The 25,249-nt window shown below is 38.5% G+C and overlaps 1 pseudogene; it reads left to right on the top strand.

Moving 5' to 3' along the window:
• LOC149187030 (GDT1-like protein 5 pseudogene) overlaps nucleotides 1-17,806 on the top strand; it is an 81,227-nt pseudogene extending 63,421 nt beyond the window's left edge.
• Nucleotides 17,807-25,249: the final 7,443 nt, after the last annotated feature.

Below are 25,249 nucleotides of genomic sequence, written 5' to 3'. Positions count from 1 at the left end.
ATAACAGTACCGGCCATAACCATGCTATATACTTGAGAAATGATTCGGAATGGTATACTAGCCGGTAAATGGGGTCTGCCTAGCTGATTCCAATCGAAGGAAACAACTAGGTTGCTTGGAGGTGGGACCGAATAGATGGCCGGGTACGACTCTGATGAACTTCCTTCCTGCGGTAAAGGAATGGGTAAATTTCCCCCATGTTCATCGGAGTCTGTGTTTACGAAAATAATTTGGACAGTGTCATCCTTGTTCTCTTCGGTGACCGTATCATCTGAAGATGGAACCTCTGAAGGCAAGACTGGGTCAACTGCCGCCTCGACCTTTTGACTTTCGTTTGGTATGGGTTCGGAAGGTTTATCTCCAATGATAGATGCTTCGGCTGACCACCTGGGTGGGTCAGCTGGATTTTCAACTAGCGACGGACTCGGCAAGAGTTTCTTATATCCAGGAGGAAGTCGTAACGGTGAAACCGGACGATCGTCAAAAACTCTTTTAGCCTCGTCTAAGAAGGGACAACGGTGGACGGCATGATCGCCTTCACACAATTTACAAGGAAATTTGCACTTTCCTTTTTGTCCAGGGACTTCACTTTCACTAGTTGACGGTGTGTTTTCAACATGATCATCAGAGGTTGACGGCACCGGGTTGTGCAAACGAGGAGATCAGTCCCTTATGATCCGGGGGATGCAGGGACAATCTATATGATAGTGGTCTCCTTTGCAAATGACACATGGCGATTTAGGCCTGGTCGGTGCAGTGTGTGGATTTTCGCTAGACGACGCTTGGTTGCCCCCTTTCGCTTTTGGCTCCTTCTTCTTCTTCTCTTTCTTCTTCTTTTCCTTCTTCTTCTCAGATACTTGATTTTTGGCTTCACCAGCCCCATCAAGCGAAGAGGAAGGAGGAGAAGAAGAATTGGATGAAGTAGAGGGTTGGGGGGTAACTCTGGAATTGTCTAGTTGCTGACTCGATTGTTCAGGAATCGCGGTGTTCTGAACGATGGAGGTTGAGAAAAGCCATACGGGCAAGCCAATCGTCAATCCTGGAAGTGACAATGTGGCCATGTGGGGTGCACCAACATCTCCCCAAGAGGAGAAGGGACTAGGATTTCCTCCAAGGGGAACTCCTTGGTTGGTAGACTCCATTTTCTCAACCTAAGACCAACGTAGGAAAGGTGACGATTATTCCGTTTAAAATAAATTTTAGACACTTTGTCACAACTTGTTTTTTCAATTTTAAAAAGTCGAGAAAAAAAAAAAGATGACTCTAGTTGCCTTCAATTTTTAATGAGCTTGAAGTGACAAGTGCTCAGATGGACCTTTTCCATTAAGGAGTCTGAAAAGGAACGAAAGGGACTGCTCTGGAAATCTAGGCAAAGGGATTACCAAACCAATCGCAAAACTGCAGAATACTTTTTACGGTATGGCAGTCAATCTTGCCGAATGTTGTGTTCAGTGCATTGCGATCGATAGGGCGGCAGACATGGCTTCCTAAGGATAAAGGATTAAGCCTATTGTGGTCTCTCAAAATATACTCGATGGTATGTGGGAGCACAAGTCCATACTGGCATTTATCATCTCAAAGTGGAGGAATCACCCAACCAACAGTGAGAACAACAGTTACCAGGCTTTACAACGTCGGAATACGTCTCTAGCCTAGACTTCTAGATGTTGTGCGTTAGGTTCCAAAGCGTTATTAGATTCATTAAATTTATTTTATAGTTGATCTTGCTCAAGAAATTTGCCTTTTAGGTTCACCGTGTGATGTAGATGTACAATTCATAAAATGCAATCTAAGATGATAAACAGTCTTTTAATCTTCTTTGTGCAATGAAAATCCTAGCTACTAAGGAAAGAGAGACAGTATTCTTTCACAAAGAGCATAGAGCACACACTATATGCACTGTCCTAAATCAAACCAATCAAACAGTCTAAATGAAAATGCACATGCATGTATTTGTTTTCAGCCTTCTTAATATGTGAATGATAAAAAGAAAGCTAATGCGCAAATCTGAATTACTTTTCAAAGCGACAATTACTAACAAGTTTCTTTTCAAAATCAAAATGGAGACAATGACAACACTTTGCGATTTGGAAATGAAAACTTGCTTTAGACACTAGAAAAACTACAAATTCAGATCAAATACAACAATAACAGGGTAATCGACTATCAATAGCAATCAAACTCTCTTCTATGACTGAAAACGACACTTGCGACACTTTCAAATCGAGAAACGACAATACAATTACGTTACTTTTTTGCAAAGAAGAACTGAAAATGACTCAACAAATACACCAAAACATTTACAATTCTTTGCACAATGGAGGCAGAATAACAGCAAGGAAAGGGGTTTCAAACAGAGGTATATTGACTATAGGTAGCAAAATTCTTGAATAGATCTGAAAAGAGTGAACACAGAAACCAAAATCTAGGAACAATGCCTAGTCTGATCAGTGCACCTGTAACACAGTGAATTTGAAATGCAGCGCACCTACTACACTCGGGAAGTGCGTTGAATTTCAGATTCACAGAACATAGAGTGCGTTGGGCCAGAGACGAGACTTTGCTTGGGTTCCAGGTCACAGTTTGCAGTTCAGTTTAGGGATTTTGGCCGAGCAAGTGGTAATCAGTAAATCAACAACAGGGGTAGATCTAAGGAGGTTACTAGAGCCACCACGAGGGCAATTAGAGAGTTTGTAAATCAGTTCGAAAGCTACCTAGCTCAACTTCAGGCTCCGTCTGTAAGTTTATAAAGTAAACAAATGTAGATAGACAAACAACCTAGTCGTTCCCCAGTATGGTTGCCATTTTGTTACAAGGAAAAGTGTCTATGCAGAATTGCTAATCCCACTAAGGTGTGGTAGCTACCTTAGAAACAAACAAAGTAAAACTAGTTTCATTTTCCTTTATGAAAGATAGATGAGAGAAAAATAAAGGAGACCAACCTCTGTCTTGCGCTTGGTTCCTTGCTCGATTCCTCTCTCTTCTGATAGTCCTTTGCTACTTGCTTCCTTGTAAACCAGCTTTACAGAGTACCTATAGAATCAAAGCAGCATAACGCTATACGAGAACATGGATCTATTATCATAAACAATCTAGGATCAGATGTAAATTGACCATACAAATGCACAAAACATAGATTACACAAGAGTATGGAGGAAAACTTGAATAGCTTTATTGATAATCAAGAAAGAGCCAAGAGAGTTACAACCAGTTGTTCTGACCTAGCATCATCCTCTCAGCAAGTAAGCCCTTCTTCACCTCATGCAAAGCTTAGATCACTCAACACTATGATGTTGCCTCAGGAAACCAACAGCAATTCCTTACAAGATGCAAAATTCCAGCCTCTGGATCTCTGGGATGAGGGATCCATATATAGATATCTGTAAGGGAGATGAGTCAGCTTGTGATTTGATTAGTTTCTTCCCTCTAATAGTTCTTGCTTCCACTTGGAGATTGATGATCTCTTACTCATCCTTGGTCGAATTCAGAGAGGCAAGTGTCACAGGAGAAGTTTCTGGAAGATTCCATGCCTCTCCACCTCGCGGATTGACACTGCCATTTGTCTCTTCTCGCCCATCGCACCCCATAGAAGGGATTTTTGAAATGCAACGCACCCACAGAGTGTACTTAGGTGAGATGCAATGCACTTTTCCTATGGAGCAAGTGAAATGATCCTGTTTTGACCAGTTCTAAGTGCTTTTCATGGAGAAATTTTGGGAGAAGTTGTAATCAGTTGACCTTATTCCTTCAGGGGTTGGAACAACATTTTTAGGGACTTAGGAGCCCTTGGTTTATGGAAATTTTATGCTTGGGATTGTAGTGCCCAAAAATGTCTATAACATATGTCTACTTTAGAGGTACTCCAGTCGTGTCCTGCTCAACGAAGTGCTTTGCTTTCAACGATTGGGGTAGTGGATCCAAACAATTCTTTAGTGCTCTCTTTTGATATGCTCAATGTAAAAAAGAGACTTCCTCATCATATGGCTTTTCAAATAAAGTCTACTTACCAGAAAAATAATATTTTTCGAACAGTTATAGATGAGGGAGCTTCCACATGTGTAATGTCCATGTCATGTTGGAAGGCCATTGGATCACCTTCAGTTGTTCCTTCACCCACTCTCTTGATAGCATTTGACAGGCATTCTCATAGGCCACATGAGAATATCCTGGCCTTTCCTATATGTGTTGGAGGAAAGGTTGTTAATATCGAAGTAGAAATCATTGTTTCCAACCTCGATTACAATCTTCTCTTAGGACAGAATTGGATTTATGAAATGGATGTTGTGGTTTCGTCTCTATTTCGTGTCCTTTGTTTTCCTCATGAGGGGAGAATTGTTAAAGTTGATCAATTGGATTATTCTCCAGTTGACCCTCGTGCAACTTCGAATTCTACTGTTCTATTTGTGGTAACCCCCATCTTACTATCGATAATATAGGAGTTGGGATGTATTCTTCATTGATGGGTACATTTGATCTTCCCACTCCTATAGCTAGAATCAATGCCATTTCATCCTCCAAAGAGTCTTCACGGGAAGAGTTCTTGCGGACTCATTATTTTTCAGACCCTTGGACCTTGCCTTCACCTACAACCACATTAGATGAAGGACAAGTTGGTGGAATGGCATTCCCTATCTCTGCAATAGAGCTTAGATGTCAGTGTATTGTTAACTCTGTAGACATCCATCCTACTCCTTTTTCAAAAGAAGAGTTAGATGGTGATGTGGCCCTAGCTTGGACCCTTGACTCTACTTCTGCTATGGATTACTTGGATATGGTTTTACCATTTGAAGAAGCAATCTTAGAAGCAATGACATGTGTAGATCGACCTTGGGAAGATTTACACCATCGTTCATATTTTCTTCCCCCATTGTAGGAAGTCAAATCCAGGTTCTCCAATATGCTTAATAGCAATGTTTGTACGATTTCAAACCCTTTGGCTCCTGTACACATCCATGCTGAAGTTAATATGTCAGTCATTTCAAAAACCGTTCCGATAAACATCTCTAGGAACCCTAATGTGATAGAAAATGTCTTCATTAGAGCTGATTGTTCCCCTGAAGAGATTCAAATTTACACCGACCCCTTTAAAGAGTTTCAGGATGCATTTTCTTGGTCTTATGAAGAAATGTCTGATATTGATCCATCCATCGTTCAGCATGAGATCAAGACATATGAAAACGCTAAGCCGTTTTTTCAGAAGCTTTGGCCGGTCAATCCTAGGAAAGCAACAACTAATAAAGTTGAAGTAGAAAAGCTACTCAAGGTGAGTTTTATATACCTTGTTCCTCTAACGGATTGGGTTTCTAATCCAATCCCAGCTGATAAAAAACAAGGAATGATCCACGTGTGCATTGACTTTAGGGATTTGAACAAAGCTTGTCCGAAAGATAATTACCCCACACCGTTTATTGATTAGATAGTTAATGAATGTGCAGGTAATGAGATTTTATCCTTCATGGATGGATTCTTCGGTTATAATCAAATATCTATCTGTCCAGAAGACCAGCATAAGACAACTTTAATATGTCCCTGGGGTACCTTTGCATACAAAAATATGCCTTTTGGTCTTAAAAATGTTGGAGCCACATTTCAGCGGTCCATGTCTTATGCTTTCCACGACATCAAGCATGTCATCGAAGAATACTTGGATGATTTTGCTGCTTTTTCTCAAAAGAGGATTGATCATCCTAGTCACCTTCAATTAGTTTTTGAGAGATGTCGATTTTACAAGATCCGGTTGAATCCAAATAAGTGCATTTTTACGGTTACATCTGGTCGGTTGTTAGGGTTCATTGTATCAACTGCAGGGATTCAAGTTGATCCCTTCAAGGTAGAGGCAATAATTCAGTTTCCTCCCCCGTCTTCTATTCGAAAACTTCAAAGTCTTTAGAGGAAGGAAAATTTCTTGAGATGGTTTATAGTAAACTATCCTGAGATAACTAAAGGATTTATGTGTTTGCTGAGGAAAGGAGTTCCATTTTTATGGGAAAACTTTGCACAATGATATTTTGATGCCTTGAAGCAGGAATTAATCTCTACCCCGCTTTTGAGTCCACTAGATTATGTTAGAGATTTCCTTTTATATCTTGCAGCTGCAGAATCAACCATAGGTATGGTTCTGGTTCAGGAAGATGATGCTCTCAAAGAGAATGTGATTTACTACTTGAGTCAAGGCTTGGTATGTCCTAAACTATGCTATTCTCCGGTTGAGAAATTGGCCTTGGCAGTCGTCCATGCTATCCAGTGGCTTCACCTTTATATTTTTCTACGCAAAACATTTGTCTTAGTGGCGGTCAATCCTTTCCAATTTGTCCTTAGTATGCGAGTGATTGGGTCAAATACAATCGATGGATTGTTATTTTACAAGAATTCGATCTCGAGTTCTTGTCGGCCAAGTCTAAGAAATCATTAGTTTTTCCGGAATTAATTTCCAAGCTGCCTTGTGGAGAAGATATTGTTTATGAGGAAAGTTTCCTAGATGAACATCTATTCCTCATCTCTTCACAAGACCCCTAGTACGGAGATATCATCATCTATCTCCAAACTTCACAGTTCCCTCCTGCTTCCTCCAAGGATGAACGTCGAAAATTACGTCACCTAGCTAAGAACTATGTCATCATTGGTGATATATTATATTGCCAAAGGGTTGATTCAATCCTTAGGCATTGTTCAAACTTAGAGGAAGCAAAGTCTGTGCTTAATGATTGCCATAGTGGAGCTTGTGGTGGTCATCTTTCAGGGCTTGCTATAGGCCATAAAATCTTGAGTGTCGACTACTTTTGGCCTTCTCTTTTCAAAGATTGTATTGAAGTGGTCAAATGTTGCCACCGTTATCAAGTCTATACTTGGAAGATGTGTGCGCATCCAGCTCCTCTTTTCCCTTTTATCACTGTCGGTCCTTTTACAAAGTGGGGTATTGATCTTACTACTTGTAATCTGCCTTCAACAACGAATCAAAAGTACATTATAGTGGTTGTAGACTACTTTACGAAGTGTGCTGAGGCCATGCCCACCTATAAAAATGATAGTGAAACAACAGAATTGTTCCTCTTCAATCAGATTATTTCTCATTTTGTTATCCAGAGAGAGATTTTCACTGATCATGGCAGTCATTTCCAGAACCAACTAAAGACTGAATTGGCTCTTAAGTTGGGCTTTTGACAGGAGCATTTTTCTTCGTATTATCCTCAGGCCAATGGGCAAGTCGAAGCCATGAATAAGTCCCTCAAGATGATCCTGCAAAGGACAGTTGACAAAAATCACTCCAATTGGCATCTCATGTTGTATCCGGTTCTCTAGGCGTACCGAACCTCGGTACAGACTGCCACCAGTTTTACAGAGACCTATAGTCTCGAAGAGCACCTTGTTCATTGGAACATCTCGACGAGCAGCATCGAGATGCCACCATAATCAATGAGGCTCATAAGAAAAGCTTTAAAACTCTGTACAATAAAGTTGTCCATCCTCGAGTCTTTTTTGAAATCGACCTTGTCATGGTCTATGACCAAGATAAAGACACCTTGGGGGCAGGCAAATTCAAGTTTATGTGGTATGGTCCCTTTATAGTGAAACGAGTTTTAGGAAAAGGGGCTTATGAATTAGTCGATTTTGAAGGGAACAAGTTGGCGGAGCCCCAAAATGGGCTCTACCTCAAGAAGTACTTTGTTTAGGTTACGTCCGAGCAAATGGCTTCTTTTTATATTTTGTATTTTTGTACATATTTTATTGGGAGTTTTTGTGATATCGACACTTTTTTAATCTGCTTTGGCAGGTGTTGATTGATGACTTGGATTATTTCGGATTCGTTGATGGTGCTAGTCGGCACACTCGGAACCTCGCTTTCATAGCTTGGGTGATTTATTATCCAACTGGTCAATTGATGGTGTCAAGGGGAGTATGTATTGGTTATGCATCAAATGATATTGCCGAATATACTGATGTCATTAATTTACTATCTGAAGCTATTTCTTATAGAATTGATTCGTTGGTAGTGTATCTTGACTCACAGCTGGTAGTGTCACAATTGAATAACATTTGTTAGGTTCGGGATCCTTAGTTATACCGCCAATTTTTGAGAGTGAGGGTGTTGCAAAGATCATTTGTTTTTATTACTTATTTGCACATTCCACGATCGGACAATTCATTAGCGGATTCTATCACTAATCAAGCATTAGATTGGCATATCATTCATTCATCAAGATAAAAACAAACATCAAAAATTTGGAACTGTATATATATATCATAAAATCGCTCGTGTGTACATAAAGTGTTTCAAAAATAATATAAAAAATCAGGACTAAATGCCCATAATCATGTCCAGTCTATCTATGACCCGGCTCAGGATGAGCGGCTAAGAAGGTGACCACTACGTTGGCCACACGCCGAAGAATGTGAACCCAGTCTCGTGGTACTCCTACCATGTGGCACTACATCTCCTCAGGTAGGTCTTCTATGGCCACCATCGGTACCTGGTGAGTCAACCTCACCAAGTTTCTTTGGACTGCATATAAGACCCTCTCTGTCTCAGCAACTGCCTCTTCGACACCTCTTCTGCAATGTCTATGCCGCAGAAATCCATCGGTCATACTGGACCCACATCTGGAACATGATCATTATATCAGTATTTTAATCCCATCAAAAATATCTTTAAGTTAATTTTCATATTTAAAAAACACAAAAAATCTTAAAATTGATAAAACTTAAAAAATGGTTACCCATCTCTCCCCATGCTGCATTTGGTGGCAGCACCAAATCTAGATCTCCTCTGAAGTCCATGCCAGCATAGGGATAGTCGTCCACAATGATGATTTGTTGTTCCCACCAGGAGAAGAACTCATCATTGAAAGCAGTCATCGGCACGTCCTCGCCTCCAAGGTGTTTCATCAAGTTAGCCCACCTACCCATCCGAGGATCTCGGGGGCTACTGATAGAGACTGATACTCGAGGGTGCAGCCCAAGAACCTTCTCGAAGAATAAGGAACACAAAATGGTCCCATATCCGAAATTTTTGGTCTGTCCTTTCTGAATGGAGGACAACTGGCTCTTCATATTGGTAAGAAGATGTGTACACCAATCAAAAATAGTGGTGAGGCACTGCACGACCAAGCTCATGGATACTTGTGATCCTTGGTGCAATGAGGCTGATCAATTTATCCTGGCTATGGTGAATAGTGAGATCCTTAGGGACAAGCTCTCCACATGTTTTATTGGAATTTGGCTTCCAATTTTCTCTAGATGCCTAGGACAATATATATGTACGTAGTCTTCCATTGAAAGACTACCTCATGTCCGACCAGTCGAATGTACAACTTCTCCTCTCTGAGAGAGACCAGTGATAAAGTAAATATCCTCTACCTCTATCCTCAAAGGCATTTGATCAATCATAAATGCATCATCTTCGATACTCCAATAGTGGATTAACATTTCAACCAAATGGGTGTTGGCCTTCATATTGGGCATTTTGAAAAATTTCAATAAGCCACATCTCCTCAATGCATCTAAGGCTTGCTGATCATTCATGACTTCATTATCAATGGTAGTATGCTCCCTCTCTCTCCATGTGATTGTCATCCTGAAAGAAAATTTAATTTCAACCATTAGATTTTTGTTTTTAAATTTCAAACTGTGTATATGTGGGTCCCTTTCATACACAGTCGCATGTAGGGCCTGCGTGTATGCGGGTTTAAAATATCCAACCCGCATATACACCACGTTGAAATTTTTAACATAAATTCCTATGGTCAAATCTTAATTAAAATTTCTAAAAGCAATCATAAAGTAATACAAGCTTGAATTGGGGGTTACTTGATTGTTTTGATCCAATTTGAATGGTCCAATTCTTTGGGGGGAAAGTTTGCTCTTTTTTCTCCACAACTTTTGCTCTCAACAAAAATGGTACAAATGGTGAGTCAAAAAGTCATTTTATAAGCTTTGAAAATGTCAAATTTTTTCAAAACTTGATTTTTTTCGTCTCATAAATATTTTAACTTGTGAGCTTGTATTCTCGGGAATAGGTTGTTTTTTTAGGACATTTTGGACGCTTCTTCAGAAATTTCACATCGGTTCCATGACAACTGACCCATCATGGCAGGTATCGTTTACTCACTGGCATATAGGTTAGGAAAACCAGTTTTTCAATTGCATTTTGCATACTAGCCTCCATTTGTCAATACACTTGCCATAGGGTTGATCCCATTGTATTATGGTTAGTAAACCATGTTCACTCGCCGATTTTTAAATCATGACATGATGGTAGAGCCATCCTTTACATGGGTATCATAGTTAGCACCTCACTGACATTGGTTGCCCATGTTGTTTTATTGATTAGGCTCGGGAGTCCTCTCTAGTCCCGCCATGACTTGTGCATTGAAGACTCATTCTTCTTTGCTTCTTCACTTCATTCTGGCCTTCTACCCTAGAGGCTCCTTTTCGTTGAGTTGTGCTACTGCATTGCACCTTTTGGCCTTGAGCTGGCTTCACTTGGACTCGTGTTTAAGCCACCTTTTGACCATGTCTTCTGCAAACTCAAACTTGCAATCCCTTAGCTTCTGCAATTTGACACACCCTCAAACTTATGGAAGGAACATCCCTTTGAGTGTCGTTGACCAGTTTCACCTCCCTGCATTGAGCACAGGATTGTTCCTATTCGAGGAACTAGATCATCTGTTTCACTAATACTCATTCTTTCCACTGTACTATAGCGTTCTTTTATTCTTTTTCCATCTTAAAGAAAAAGACAAAAAAATTATATATTCCAAAAAAGAGTAGGAACGGGAGAACATTTCCATATATTGTTGGTAGCTAGAGTCAGTTGTGTCACCCTTGAACAAAGCACTCAAAAGAAAGTCTCTCCTCCATTTGGGCAAGATTTAGTTTGACTTGGGTACGCCTTAACCTTATTATTGAGTCAGTTCTCCTGTGATTGGTTATCTCTTCCAATCATATAGAGAGTTCGTTCATGCCTCCTGCATGACGAAATTATACAGAGTTATCATATGCTGCCACATAGTCATCATTGAGTTGTTCTTTTGTTCAAGGGAAGTAAGCCTGAAGCGGCCTCTCTGTGGTGTCTCTTGACCTATTTTTCAGTTGGCCATCCCTGGTTGTCAATGTATTGTTTGTCATCACATTAGTTATATTGGTCCTTTACTCGTGCCGGTTTGAGAAAGTCTCCATTGACTTCTTGTTGGTGGGTCTTGTCCTTATCGACAACGACATATTGCTCTAAGGGCAGGCCTAGAGCCACATCATGGCCCTATTTTCATTATTGATAGGTCACCTTGTGCTCAGCATTGATCAGTATCATGGGTCTTTGGTTGAGTGGTTTCCCTTGTGTTCGACATCAGCTTTCATTATCACACATTGGGATTCTTGTAGTGCCTTGGTTTCCATTTGACCCTATTGGTGGATACCTCACCTCTGTGTTAGCTTTCATTATTGGTTGTTTCAGAGGGATTCTATCGTATTCTAGATACATCTTGTGTACGCCGAAAATGTGCTTCGGTCGGGTTACTACATGTTTTTTCATTTGATTCCTTCCACATTATCGGCCTATAGGTTACACTCGCACTAGATTGATGAAGGATGCCTTAATGCCTTCTTTCTAGCGTATCTTTTCCTATCAACTATGACTCATTGCTCTGGGGCAAATGTCTAGAGTCTATTTGGCAGTACCTTGGGGTTTGCAGTCATCGGTGGTAGATCCTTCACCATCGACAATGGGAAACCATCATTGTCCCCTGAATGATAGATTCTTCCAGGTGTTCGACTTCAGCTCGTTTATTCGCACTTGTTAGATTGTACTGGGTACCTTAAATCTCATTATCATTATCGGTGAGTAGCCTCGCATTTGTTAACAGTATACATCAATGATCGATAATCAAATGATTTCTCACATGGTCGACTTCAGATCATTTATTCCCATTGTACAGAAATGTACCATGGCGATTGGTGAAGACCTCGAGTTGTATCAGCATTCTTTGGTTCACTTGTCAGTTGCTCCTGTTGCTGCTAGTTGAAACCATTCCACCTTATATGTTGCAGTCCTTCACAACGACATCTTATATGCTGGCATCTGAGTTGCGATGTAGTATCATTTTATTCCATCATGTTCATTTGGTACTATTGAGATCAGTTTTTGACATCAGTGATCAACTTCATCTTCCAGCTCCATTGATCATCTTCTTATATGTGATACTTAGACATGTACTTGTTCGATCACGATCAGATGATCCATTATGTATTTTCAGTTCTTTATACTTTTATACATAGTGGATTTGCTTGTACTTGAATGCGGACATGCTTTACTTTCTCTGAGCATGGGTATGCCCACCTGAAACAATTGTTTCTTTCTAATCTTCTTTTTGATGGCTTGGCAGGCTAAAATTTGGTGAAGTCCTTCTCAGTTTTTGACAGGTTTCCTTTCCATATACTTAATACATTTCGGCCATCATGTACCCCTTCTGATATCATATATTAGGGGGCATCTATTATAGCTCCAAATATCACCCTTGGTGTTTGTGATGCTTGGTTTATTGCCTAAGGCAACCCCTCCTTCTAGACTTGGTCCAAATATTTAAAAACAATGTTTTACTCCTTGTACGCCACTTTTCCCTGTGATAAAAGCGTGTACACGTGAGTCAGTCCATACTCAACCCGCGTGTATGTGTTAAAACACTTAAAAAAATAAATTTCCTTAATTATGGGCAAAGATCATAGGTTTTACCTGTTGATTACCTCGTAGTGTTCGTGGCCCAAGTATTCCCAACTATTTCCCAACTAAAAAACTAATTTGGGAGAAGTATAAAAAGACTTCAATGGGAAGGCCTTAAGGAGAAGAGAAATGATAGAATTACTATATTGAGATTATCCCTTGATCAAGTCTGAAGTATCCCTGTGCTTCAAGCACTTCCCCAAGTTCAGAAAACCCTTGTTTCCTTGAGTTTTGATATTCTTTCACTTGTTGAAGATATCATGGTATTGGTTATGGAAGGAGGCTGTTGAAGACTGGGACTAGGTGGACTTGGAGGATGGTTCCACTTGGAGTCAGAAGAGGAAGACTCAGGTGAACTCTTTCCATGTTTACTATAGTTTTCTACAATAAAAAGAAACGTTGTCTTGTTCATGAGATCAACTTTGTTTATGTATCAGATGTTATTGTTATGGTTTATATATGAATGATTATTTCAATGTATAACTAACCATCGACTTATATGATATAAAGTTGATTTCACTAAAATTCTTTATCTATATGTTTCTATGTGTATTCGAATTGGTTGATTTGCAGGTTCGAAGATCATTAGGAGTTGCAGAGGGTTTGAACCCTGGCTGGAACTACCCAAATGAAGGACATCCGGGTATGTTCATCCTTGCATAGTTAGTTTGTTTAAGCATGTTGCCTGAGTTGTATGCATGTTTCTTGCTGTAGATTACTCCTGCTTTGATAGGGTTCTGACCCAAAGCCCTAGGGGACTTATTCCCTTAACAATCTCCAGTCGTAATTCCACTCCGGAGCACTATATTTACGTTCGAGTCTTCCTCGTGTGGCTCAAACCTCATCATCTGCAAGTTCTGAGCCGGGGGAGGTGGCAATGCCCCTTTGTCATGTATCCTAGCTATTAGTGTAGGAAAATCTTCCGTTTCATGATGAAACAATGTGCAATATTGCACGACAGACGCATTGGATTAGTGAAGTCACGGGCATAGTGTCCTGGTCCTCCGCAATTGTAGAAAATCAATTGTCCTCGATCTCTAGCAGGTCCTCCTCCACCTCGGCCTCATCTGCGCCCTTGAAATCCTGTCCACGCCACCCCTGCATTCTGTTCAAGGGGTCGCATTTTGGCCTGAACCCTGTAGGCGAGATTTTTGTCTGTCATGAATTCATATCTCATGCAAGTACGCTCATTGTTGGGTCTTGAAATTGTCATTCATTTCCATTACACTTTCACTATTATTTCCATTATATCACCTCCATTTGACCTTCATTTCACTACCATGTCACTACATTCATCTCACTTTCATTATCATTGGGTCACATTTATGTTTTTCCAAACTTTATTAATTCTTAGCCTTTTTAACTGAATTTGTGGTTAAAAATTGGAAAATAATGTGCATATGCTTATACCTAACAAGTGGGTTGAGATTGTTGACATGTATAGGTCAAAAGGAGGCTTCTAGAAGACCTTTATGTGGAACCCTAAGGCCAAATTCGAATTTGAGTGGAGAGGATCATGGGATCATGAGGATATGTGTCAAATTTCCTATTTGTATTGAAACTCTAAGAAGACATGTGTCTTATCATTTCCTATTTTGATTAGGACTCTAGAGGTAGAGGGAGAGATTCATGGACTCTCATTAATGAGATGACTTCTCATCTTTTTGTATAAATAGGATACCTCTCTCCTTCATTTGGTAGCTTTTTGGCCTTGGAGCTTTTGGTAGTTTTTTTGGTAGCATTGGAAAGCTTTGGAGAGCTTTGTTGTACTTTGTAATTTTGAAGAATTTGAATAAAGCTTTGATGTTCTCAACATGGAAGTTGATGTGAAGTAGATGTCATGGAGCATATTAGAATGTAAGGTAGAGTAGATTTTGTTTTGTAGTTTTGCTTTGATTTCATTCAAGTATGTCATTTTATTGTTTTCAAGTTTTCAAGTTTAGATTTTCCATTCATTCAAGTTTAATTCATGCAAGTGTGTTCAACTAGTTGATTGTAAATTTAAATAACTGTGTAATCTATGCTTAGCAAAATAGTCCAAGAAAGTAGTCCTCCTATTTTCCAATTGGCGCTTGGAGCATTAGAGCACACATTAGTTTTTCTTTATATGTTTTGTATTTGCTTTCCATTTGTAGATTTATCTAATTGTGTAATATATGCTTAACAAAATAGTCCAAAAAAGTAGTCTTCCTATTTTCCAATTGGTGCTTGGAGCATTAGAGCACACAGTAGATTACTTTTCCTTTACATGTTTTGTATTTGCTTTCCATTTCAAATTAGCATAACTGACTGTGTTTCCTATGCTTGCTAAATCGTCTCAAGAACGTGGCTCTACCATTTTCCAAATTGGATTGAATTTGGGTGTTTGTTCACATAACAGTGATAGATTCATTTCCCATGCTTTCTTAAGATCACATCTATTGTATATTCAATTGCTTAAGTCATTTCAAGAAGATGATTTCGACATCTTCCTATATTGAATGTTCTTAATGGTATTTGAGCCTGTAGTAGATCATAGTTGTTTTTCTTGTTTTAAACTAGCATTATCATTTTTGCTTTCATTTCATAGATATTTTACTGGCTTAGATTAGTCTAACTGTTCAAATTTTTGATTTGTTTTTATCTAATGTTCATTTCCTTTTCTCCTTTCTTTAGAAATTAGATTTTAACATTAAGAGTCATTAGATTTAGTTGTCCATTAACATTTAGAGGCATAACTTTTCTTTCTTAGATTAATTTCCTTAAGCATAAGAAACAAAACCCCCAAAAACAACATAAACTATAAAACAACAAAGTAAGAGAAAGGTTAACTAAGCACATATAGTGCACCACACTTCATCAGTTTACGATACCCGGATTTCTAATTTATGTAGAGCAATTTAGGACACTAAATTGACTAGACATTTTGGTGTCGTTGCCAGGGAAGTGCAATTAGGAGACCTTATTTCTTACATCTAAAAAGAAAAATTTATAATTCTTGATTATGCTCTCCTCCTGCACTTTGTGTGATCTGGAGGATCAGAAAAAAAGAATTTTTGTGTTAAAAAAAAAAGAAAAAAAAGGGACAAAATAAACTTTATCATTTCATTTGATTCAAAAATAAAAATAAAAAATAAATAAAATCCGACTGCTTTGATAGGTTCAGCTATCCAAGATTGACTGGTTATGGTTTGTAGTGACCCTCAAAACACTGTGTCTTGTTTTAATAAGATTTTGCAAATTAGTTGCGGAATGCAACCCTATTCCACAGGTAATTGTGAATTCTGTAGCTATTTCCAAGGTTTAGCAGGGTACAAGCATCCAATGAAGAAACCGACCACATGGGCATCTTCGGAATCGTCTTGACATGGGTCCTATCCTAGTCACCCAGCCCAGATTGATAAAAAAACTAGCTTAAGATCTCAGTCAAAGTCCTGTTTTTAGTACATTTACCTTGGAGTCTTTGTTGCCTGAAATTGAGAACCATTAATCATTTTTATAAAAATTTCACAATTTCAAATAAAAAAAAGGAAACAACCAATGCCTATGTCCAATCCTAGTTTTCATTGTGGCCTCAATAGAAAACCTGCATTCTTGTTTTTGAAACAAACCTGCAAAAACATTTAAAAAAAATAAAAATAAAAATAAAAACCTACAATATAAACAATTTGAGTTGTGATCAACCAAATTATGTGTTTCAACATTTACAATGCTATATGATGAAGCGTCTTTCTTTTTCCCCATTTCAATATAAAATGCCATTCACATTATATTCTTGCCCATCTCTTTGATCACACACAAAATTATCTTGCCATCAACAACTACGTTTTATCCTGTAATCGAAATTTCAAGTACATTGAGAAGAAGGATTCTGAAAAAGAAGATAATTTGGGAGAAAAACTAAACATTAGGCATCCAATATTAAACAGCCACTTCATGTGTGTTGACTCCAAAGCTTATTCATCACTATTGCAGGGATGAGCCAAGACAGGGGCATTACCAGAAGGAAAAACTGTCCACGCCTGCATTGTAAAAATTGGATTGAAGAAAGAGATTTTCTTACAAAACCACCTTATTAACACGTATGGTAAATTTGGAGAATGCACAAAGGTGTATTGTCCTACCTATGATTCGAAATTTTACAGCGGAATGCAGCAATTCAGGGAAACGCAAAACAATGAAAAACATCAAAATTCAATTGCATGATCTGGTCAAATGAATATGAATTATGGAAAAATAAAACATGGGTTTCTTCGGGGATGGGGTAAATTAGACAACCCAGAAATAGTTTTAATAAATTTGCAGTGGTTTGGGAGAATATTTCAGTTCATTGAAGTCCATTTTTGCATGCCATGAGAGAGAAAAACATAAATTGAATTAATGAACAGACTGTGATTTAATTTGGCAAAGGATTTCTGATTTGGAATCAATTATGTGTTGGAATTTAACCTTACTCCACCTCGTATCATGACTTAATGCCTTCCATTTTTAACTCATACTTCATTATGCCAAGGTGGATGTCGTGGTCTATTTGGTTGAATCTCTTGCAGCTCTATATATTATGACTGTGATCTTTGTATTTTTCGGTTGGGATGCAACAAATATTTTATCTCGGAAATGGACTCATCTTGTTACAACAGTCTTGTTCTTTGTATTTGGTTTGTGGTCATTATGGGAAGGAATCACAGAGGATGGAGAATCAGAGGAGTAGGCTGAGGTGGAAGCTAAGCTGTCTACTGATCGGAAAGAAAATCGAATTTCAACTAAGGCAACTATAAAATCTAAGGTGGACGGTCATAAAAAAAAAAAAACAAGAGAGACCTTTCCTTATGAAGTATTTTTCACCAATTCTCCTAGAGGCATTTTCGCTGACATTTTTTTGGAGAGTGGGGTGATAAGAGCCAACTTGTTATAATAGGACTGGCGGCAAATGAAAATCCAATTGGTGTAGTTCTCGGGGGCATTATAGGGCACACTCTTTGTATGGCTGCTGCTGTGTTTGGAGGGAAGTCTTTGGCAGCTCGAATATCTGAAAGAATGGCTGCAATTTCTGGTGGAATTCTTTTTGTTATATTTGGCATTCAGACTTTGCTGATGAAAGTGGAGGATGCCTGAAAATTCCTCTAGCATTTAATGATGATTACAAATTTCTTTATTATCTTTTCTTGTGCCCATGTCTGATGTCCACGATTTTTTGTTGCTTTCATTTCTACATTTTTCATCTCACTGGGTAATTTCTAGCTGTATTGTTGTAGTAATTCAATACATATTTCTGTAAAAAAAAAAAACAAACAAACAAACAAAAAAAAACACTTGCAAAGAACTTTTTTTAAAATGTGTATGATTTTCCAGCCTTGTTTTAAAAAAAAAAATATGAGTCAATGAAATAAGTAATTTATTTGCTCACCTTTCTAAAGGTGTTGATTAATTTTGGACTGATGATGAAAAATGAATGACTAACTTTTTATTCAAGATTTTTAGCTACAGAAACTGTGCACGTTCCGCAATTAAAGTCATTCCACAGCTAAAGCCATTTCGCAGCTGAAAAACCTCATTGTTCAAATCAGCCTAACTTTCTCATACGAAATCTGATTTCGATGATTCAAGTGTCATTGGAAAGATCTCGACAAGATATAAACAATGAGAAATCCATCATTAGAGTTTGAAATAGTAAATGATGAAATAAATTGCTGAAAAGAAACAACAGTTAACTCGAGGCACTAATTCCGAAGCAGGTATAAATTCTTATGGTTTTCCTGTGTGAACTTGTTTCATTAATATGAATTCTTAGTTTTGTATGTAAATATCATAGCTAGAGAGATTGATCACCTCTCTCCTTTGATAATCTTACATTCCATTGCAGAAGAAGTATTAGTTTTTTTCAGGTTCTAGGAGGAAGGACAAATGACTACAAGTGAATAGTGTCTCTCTTAAGAGACCAATTTGTTTCATAGGAGGATGATCATCAACAAAGAAGAAACATGCTAATGCAAAATCAGATCCAAACACTTTCAAAACTTTTAGATACTATTGTTTCCATTACATCCATATTTCATAATAACCCATTCACCTCATTTTCCTTCATATTTTCCATTTACATTCACATACACTTTCCATTACTGTTTTTCCACTCCTAACCCACAAATAAAAGCAAGAGGCTCAGTCACATGCTTATTGCCCATTGCCATTACTACTTTCCATTGCCATCTTCCATTTTCATATTCCCTTTCCTATCATTTTCATTTCGCAAATAAGCCTTGCTTTAATGCAAATTATTGAGTCCATAGTCCTTTGAGTCTAAGTTCCTTGCAAAAATACCTTGAGGCTTGCATGCATTAATGGCAAGTCCTCATGCCGACGAATAATGGGAATACATTAATGTCCCTTGTTCATCGGATCTTCTAGGTGACTCAACATTAGAAAATTCATTCGTACCTAGCAAGATGTGTTTGGGCATCTTGACTCTCATTGTCATCAATGGTGAGAGGTCTCGTGTTGATTAGTCAAATCCATTAATGGCCAATAAGTCAATAATTTCCTGCTATGTTCGACATCAGAACATCTCTTCACATAGTAGGAATTGTGCCAATAAGTTTTGAAGACATGAAGACTATTATTTCCAGCATTTTTGGAGAAGATATAAAATAGAGCAGCACTATTCAGCAGTAGATTTAGCAAGTTCTAGTAGAAGCAATAAAAATTCATCTTGACTCTTTTATCCATGACTCTTTTTGTCCAACCACTTGAAGAAGATTATGATCAGAATTTTGTAGCCACCACACATACAACTCATCCATTTCAAAGGGTAAGTTAAGGTATGTCATTTTCTAACTTTTGACCATAGAATTCCATAAAAATCTAGAATGATAATTGTTGGAAAAACATTTCTATTCTTCATTTCATAAAATTGACAATACCATCAGTTGGGGGGGGAAATACATTCATATTCATATCTTGCCATGTTCATATCATATTCAGAAGCCCACATACTTCCAAAATATATTAACTATTACATTATTATTATGAGCATACAATGGCTTTTCAAAAGTGCTTAAAGGATAATTGGATACAAACACAATCATGGTTGTCACACAAGAACCAACCATGTTGCAATTCAAGTAAAACACTTTGCAGAAGAATGAAGTTATCAAATGATATCATGCAAATTTAAGCCAAAGCTCAAGGATCAAAAGAATTAGTGTAATATATATTGCATGAGGACATGCAATAGCTTCAGTTGGGGGGTATGTTGGGTCTTGAAATTTTCATTCATTTCCATTACACTTTCACTATTATGTCCATTATATCACCTCCATTTCACATTCATTTTGCTACCATGTCACTACATTCATCTCACTTTCATTATCATTGGGTCACATTTATGTTTTTCCAAACTTTATTAATTCTTATCCTTTTTAAGTGAATTTGTGGTTAAAATTTGGAAAATAATGTGCATATGCTTATACCTAACAAGTGGGTTGAGATTGTTGACATGTGTAGGTCAAAAGGAGGATTCTAGAAGACCTTTATGTGGCACCCTAAGGCCAAATTCGAATTTGAGTGGAGAGGATCATGGGATCATGAGGATATGTGTCACATTTCCTATTTGTATTGAAACTTCAAGAAGACATGTGTCTTATCATTTCCTATTTTGATTAGGAATCTAGAGGTAGAGGGAGAGATTCATGGACTCTCATTAATGAGATGACTTCTCATCTTTTTGTATAAATAGGAGACCTCTCTCCTTCATTTGGTAGCTTTTTCGCCTTGGAGCTTTTCGTAGTTTTTTCGTAGCTTTGGAAAGCTTTGGAGAGATTTGTCGTACTTTGTAATTTTGAAGAATTTGAATAAAGCTTTGATGTTCTCAACATGGAAGGAGATGTGAAGTAGATGTCATGGAGCATATTAGAATATAAGATAGAGTAAATTTTGTTTTGTAGTTTTTCTTTGATTTCATTCAAGTATGTCATTTTATTGTTTTCAAGTTTAATAGTTTAGATTTTCCATTCATGCAAGTTTAATTCATGCAAATGTGTTCAACCGATTGATTGTAGATTTATCTAACTATGTAATCTATGCTTAGCAAAATAGTCCAAGAAAGTAGTCCTCCTATTTTCCAATTGGTGTTTGCAGCATGAGAGCACACAGTAGATTAGTTTTCTTTTAAATGTTTTGTATTTTCTTTCCATTTGTAGATTTATCTAACTGTGTAATCTATGCTTAACAAAATAGTCCAAGAAAGTAGTCCTCCTATTTTCCAATTAGTTCTTGGAGCATTAGAGCACACAGTAGATTAGTTTTCCTTTACATGTTTTGTATTTGATTTCCATTTCAAATTAGCATAACTGACTATTTTCCTATGCTCACTAAATCATCTCAAGAAGGTGGCTCTACCATTTTCCAAATTGGACTGAATTTGGGTGTTTGTTCATGCAACAGTGATAGATTCATTTCCCATGTTTTCTTAAGATCACATCTATTGTATACTCAATTGCTTAAGTCATTTCAAGAAGATGATTTCGATATCTTCCTATATTGAATGTTCTCAATGGTATTTGAGCTTGTAGAAGATCATAGTTTTTTTTTTTGTTTTAAACTAGCATTATCATTTTTACTTTCATTTCATAGATATTTTGCCGGCTTAGATTAGTCTAACTGTTCAAAGTTTTGATTTGTTTTTATCTAATGTTCATTTCCTTTTCTCATTTCTTTAGAAATTAGATTTTAACATTAAGAGTCATTACATTTAGTTTTCCACAAACATTTAGAGGCATAACTTTTCTTTCTTAGATTAATTTCCTTAAGCATAAGAAACAAAATCCCCAAAAACAACATAAACTATAAAACAACGAAGTAAGAGAAAGGTTAACTAAGCACATATAGTGCACCATACTTCATCAGTTTACAATACCCAGATTTATAATTTATGTAGAGAAATTTATGACACTAAATTGACTAGACACTCATCATGCCCTATTGACCTACAAAAGTTGCAGAACACTTGTTGCGGGGCTTGTACATGTTTTTGTAACAAGTGGAAATTATCTGTGGCATGTTTTCCGGCTACCTGACAGATAGCGCACCATAAAGAAGGTGTTGCGCTAGCTCCTGCTCGAGATTCCGGCCTTAAAGGCATCGGTCCTTTTCCTGCAAGGTAATTTGTAAAGACTAGGCAATGGTCTTTGTCATGACCTTGACTCTTGCATTTCAAGTACCATACCTCCTCGCGTACCTCTGGTCGAACCGTCCTGTCCTGCTTCAGGCTTTGCATCTCAATGCCCAGATTTTTCAGTTGTGCATGGATCTGTTGGACTCCTAGATTAGGGTCCTACATTGGAGTCTCATGTAGTCTCATGGCAATCTCCAAGGCCTCTGCCTGAGTGGTTATCTTCTGCTGCGACATCGCACTCCTTCATTGTGGTAGTAGCGAAGCCACAAACCACTCGTGATGTTGTCCATTTGTCAAATTCATGTTGGCTTCGCGAATTGTACATTTCAGCCTTTGATCCAGCTCCCAAGGCATCTCACCTTCTTGCATCGTGATCTCTTTGAATCCCACAATCGACTGTGCTTCAGATTTAGGCCTGCTAAATTCCCTATTCAGTGCTTCCTGGATGTCCGCTACTCTAGCATTTGGGTTATAATTGGAGTACTTAATGTACCAGGTTAGTGCATGATCTTGCAGAGCACTAACCAGTGTCGCCTTCTTTATGTGATCATCTGTAACACCTTGAGCTTCCCATACAACTCTTACAACGAACCAGAATTGGTCAGGGTCCTCATTTCCCAAGCCTTTGAACAAAGGCAACTTCACTGTATTCGCCATACTGAATCGCGATGGAGGTGGAGGTGGTACCGGTGAAGTTGGAGGCGATGGCAGTGAATTCGGAGGTGGTGTGGGTGGAGGTGGTATTCGCGGGAATCCTTGCCTTATTAACTGAATAGTGTTTCATGGAGAAACCTTCTCTATTCCTTCTTTGTCCCTTCGTGGAGGTGAAATCAAGGGGCTATGCTCTCGACTCTTATTTCCTTTGTTTCTGTAAATTTTTCCACTTCACGTAGTCCTGAACATCAAGGTAACTACATAACCCGTTTTTCGCACAACAACATCTTAATCCAGATATTCAAAGATTTTACGTACTTACCTCATGGTCCTTTGAAAAAGCACCGCTCTACCTCGCTATAACTAACTGAGGTGTCGACCATGAATTCAATCATAAATCCTCCTATGACGCGATCAAGCCAATGATCGACAACGTGAGCGATCTTATGCTCTGATGCTTCCAACCTTTGCACTAGCTCTGGAGTCCACACAATAGGACCGTCAAGTTTCCACCTTCCTTGGCTATCTACTAGCTTTGCGATCCACTTGTATAGCTTAGTAGGAAAGGAGCTGAAAAATATTTCGTGGATCTCCATATACAGATATCAGTCCAACCATTTTTCTTTTGACAGTCGTGGGTTTCTATTTTCTTGTGCCGCAAACTCGTGAATCCTTTTGTCCAACCAGCCTTCGATTTCTTTCTTAGTTGGATTCTAGTGATACGACATCACACATCTCTTATGCAGATTCTGATTTCGACAACAGAACCATTTGTTGGTTTGAGGGGGCCTGACCCAGGTTCAACATTAGTTAGCCAAACAAATCTTTACACTACTGGCCCTTTCGGCATCAGCCCACAGACTGAAGTCTCACCCGAAGCAGTATGAGGGGATGCTGGAACCAAGTTTTTGCACCCTTGATATGGATGTGATGTTAGTTTATTCCGGCTATACCCACCTTCACATAGGTTGCTTAGCCCTCTGTTCTACCCTTCAAGTACCTTCACGAAAGGGTACAATTAGCTTTTGTGCAACCCTAACCTGCAGCTTAGGGACCTTCGTGCTGCTAGGGTGGCGAACTTTGATATCTACCAAACTAGGCTAAGTGTCTTACTTATCTTATTAATTGATCTCAATTAGATTCACATAAACAGATGTTGTTAATTGCATTCACTTAACCAACACATTTACATACATTCGCGCATCCTATAAGCATTATAAGTGAAATTCATACCCAATATAATAGATGCATAAACAGGAAATAAAGATGCAAAAATTATCGAACACTTCTCTTTATTGATAATTCCGAATGATTACAGACTCGACCCACCCTACGCACTCAACCGCAGGGGTTCGCACACTCAGTTGCAGACTTCTAGGCCTCTACGCACTCAGCTTTAGAGCCTCTACCTACGCTACGACCCAAGACGTAGACTTCTACTTCAAAGCTATCTATCATACATCATATCTTCATTGATTATTGATTGACCCCCCTAACTACTAAGAGCTTAGCTCTATTTATACAATCCCATGGTCCACGAACCATGGGTAGATCTTTTATAGCTAACAGTAGATTACCAAAATAAGGGTAGACAACCCTATGACTCTTTAACACCTACGCACTTGCGACCACAAAATGCGGAGTCTTTACACTTGGATTACAAAATTGGACCAAAATATGGGCTTTTAGCCCCAAAATTGCCCTTGGGGGATCTTGCACCCAACAAGAGTAGTCTTCTACTCTACTCTTATCTTTGAAATCACTCCCAAGGGGCCATATGAACAAGTAAAGTTGAGTTTGAAGTTAATTTATTTTAGGAGGATGTGTGCTTCTTTAGCTGCTTCTCTTGTGTTGTAGATCGTTGGGCATGGAATCCCCCCAAGGCATGTTTTGGGGCTTAAAGCCCAAGTTTTGACCGAATCTTTTTGTAAAAGCTTCGCGAATTGCGGGCACGAGGCGTGAAATTCTAATAGAGTCACAGGGTTTTCCACCCTCGTTTTTGTAATGTAATGTCGGCTGGATAGACCTACCCATGGTCCGTGGACTATGGGATTGTATAAATAGAGAGAGGCTCTAAGTGTAAAAGATAACTAATAGAAGGGAAACATGAGAAGTCTAAGTGATTGGGTCGATGTTAAAGTGTGTCTCTGGGTCATAGAGTAGGAGAAGGCTCTGCAACTAAGTGCATAGAGGCCTAGTAGTCTGCAGCTGAGTGTGTAGACCCCTGCAGCTGAGTGCGCAAACCCCTGCAGCTGAGTGTGCAGGGCAGGTTGAGTTTGTAACTATTGGGAGAATCAATAAAGAGAAGTTTTGCTATAATTATGTGTATATTTTCCTAGTTTAATGCATGATTGGATATAATTTGCAAGTATAATGTTTATTTACTGTGTGATCATGTATGAATGTTTTGTATTGCTAATTATAACTTAAGACATTAAAGTAGGTGAAGATAATTAATTAACACTAGAAGATAAGTAAGATCTTGGGTATTAGTAGAGAGCGCGGCATGGGAGCTCCACATCCCCTAGTTAGGGCTGCGTGAAGGCATTATATCAGGCCGCCAGGAATGGGAAAGTGTGTGAAGCAACTTGCACGCAGGAACCAACAGTGGACCAGGCGAACCTATCAAACATCTCAAGGGTGTAGAAACTTGGTTCTAGCACCCTCCCATACTAATTCAGGTGAGACCTCAGTTCGCGCTCCATGGACTGTTGCCGAAAGGGCCAGTAGTACAG

The sequence above is a fragment of the Pinus tabuliformis genome, chromosome 3_1, assembly GCF_031772625.1.
Source record: "Pinus tabuliformis cultivar Carrire ecotype Pingquan chromosome 3_1, CPIR1, whole genome shotgun sequence".
Lineage (NCBI taxonomy): Eukaryota > Viridiplantae > Streptophyta > Pinopsida > Pinales > Pinaceae > Pinus > Pinus tabuliformis.
This window is presented reverse-complemented; position numbering and strand designations above follow the sequence as displayed.